The following is a 2,415-nucleotide window of genomic DNA, read 5'->3' as shown; positions in this document are numbered from 1 at the left end:
AAAAATATTGTGATATTTGATTTTCTCAATAGCGCTCATCCCTAAAGGCCGTGACACACTAAACCGATTATCGGCCGTCGGACAATCTGGCGAGGTCAGTGACTCGAGACCTGTTCAGTGTGCTCCATCTTCCTTCATTTCGCCCGACCTGACACGCTCAGTTGGAAGGAGGGCACTGCCGGCAGTGGGACTCAAATGACCAATCTGATTGGTAGATACTAACCTGGAAATGAAGAGCGGGATGAACGGGACTAGAGACTCCCAAAATCTGACTAACGTCCGTTAAGATGACCTTTCTTGATCTGAAATGAAGACAGATGACTACTTCAGTTTGTAGAGTAAGATTACTCTTACACGCTATTTAGCTTTGTAAAAAAAATTCAACCAAAATATACAGATATGATTTTTAGTCCTGGACTAGTAGAAGATCTCTAGCACAATATGGATTCGCAATATGGATGTGAAAGCAGTTTAAATAGGCTAGCCTATAGACAATAAAATTTGTTATGGTTAAAATCAACAAATAATCGTGAAAATTAATCGTGATCTCAACAGTGATCAAAATAATCGTGATTATCGCTTTGGCCATAATCATGCAGCCCTATGCTGTACCACAGTGGCATGCCAGCCACCGACCAATGCCGCTGTAATGAGCAACACGTGCTGCCAGGGGAATGGCATCCACCACAGTGGCTGACCATCGATCTGGGCCTAGCTGCTCTATTGACTGTGTTGACATCTGTGATGCAATCTTTGGATTATAATTGCCCATCTATCCACAGAACCACAGTTTTTTTCAAATTTGATACACTAGTAACACACTTCCACCTAAGATCAACAAGGATAAGTAATTATACTGCTTGCTTGGTGATATTTTTTTTTCCACAGACACTTTGTGATAATCAATACTACAGATCAATCCATGTTTTTAAACCAAGTGGGGGGTTGCCCCGCACTCATGCTGGGATGCAGCCAAAATGTTGATACAGGCCTGCTTGGTGCGTGACAGTAAAGTAAGCAAACACCATGACCCAGTGTATGGGTGTGTGGGGGAGACACACAGAGAGAAAGAAAAAACATGGTCTTTGACCTTTTGGTTCAAGGTGTGTCAGTAGGTGTGTGTGTTGTGTGTGGTGTGTGTGTGTGTGGGTGTGTGGTGTGTGTGGTGTGGGTGTTGTGTGTGTGTGTGTGTGTGTGTGTGTGTGTGTGTGTGTGTGTGTGGGTGTGAGAGCTTGTGGGTTGAGTGTGTGAGCTTGTGTGTGTGAGCAGTGCATAGTTGCATGTTCAAATTTGGATAACTAGCTGCTGGTAGCCCAGTGTTAACAGTCAGACAGAGACCAAAAAGACAGAAACACAAACAAGTACAGGTTTGTGCATTTAGATTCTCACCATGATGTAAAGTTCAGTCTTTCTCTCTCTCACACACACACACACATGCGCATGCATGCACACACACACTTCCTATTACATGGTGACCTTGTGCCCTTACACCTAGCCTCCCCTCCTCAAGTACCTCCCCACCCTCTATCCTACCTTCTGTGTGTGTGTGTGTGTGTGTGGTGTGTGTGTGTGGTGTGTGGGTGTGTGTGTGTGTTGTGTGTGTGTGTGTGTGTGGTGGGTGGTGTGTGTGAAGAGTAGCCGATTGACTTATGCCTCATTTCAGAGCTGCACATCCGGCCAAACACCAGACCCCTCAACCTCCATTTGGAGGCACATTTTTTTCCCCTCAATATGAATATAAAAAACACATGTGGCCCAAAGGGGTGTGGGGTGTGTGTGTGTGTGTGTGTGTGTGTGTGTGTGTGTGTGCGCACGCGTGCACATGTTTATGTCTACAGGTAAATCAAACTGACACAGTTCCTTTGAATGGCAGGAGCTGAATTACTTTTGCACTTCAATTTTGCACACCTGCCATTTATGGCAAACACTGGGCTCAGCATAAACCATAAAAGCAAAATCCGTTGCTTCAAGATACAAATCAGAGCCAGTAAATATCAGAACCAGGTGTAGCTGGTCATTTCTTTGTGGGGTTAATTACTTTGCATAGTATTAATATGTATTAATTATGATTATAGGTCTACATTTTACACCAGGAATTTAGTGCATTTAGTCCAGATTTCTTGGTTTGTTGGAACAATTTGTATTCATTTTGAATTGTCAAAAAACAGACCAGTGAATAATAAATACATGAAAATCAATAATACCACAGATTAGCTGAACATGTTAAGGGTTGTCATTTGATAATAATAACAATAATAATAATAATTTATTTTTTATAGCGCTTTTCTAAACACTCAAAAGGTACGTAGACATGACAGACAAAAAAGAAAAGGAAGACACATGGATGGACATGGATAGGCATAATTAAAGCAGGAGAGGTTGGCAAAGATTGATGCACTGTAAAATATGCTGTTC

The sequence above is a fragment of the Etheostoma spectabile genome, chromosome 6, assembly GCF_008692095.1.
Source record: "Etheostoma spectabile isolate EspeVRDwgs_2016 chromosome 6, UIUC_Espe_1.0, whole genome shotgun sequence".
In the NCBI taxonomy this organism is placed as follows: domain Eukaryota; kingdom Metazoa; phylum Chordata; class Actinopteri; order Perciformes; family Percidae; genus Etheostoma; species Etheostoma spectabile.
The sequence above is the reverse complement of the archived record's forward strand: the minus strand, read 5'-3'. Positions refer to the sequence as shown.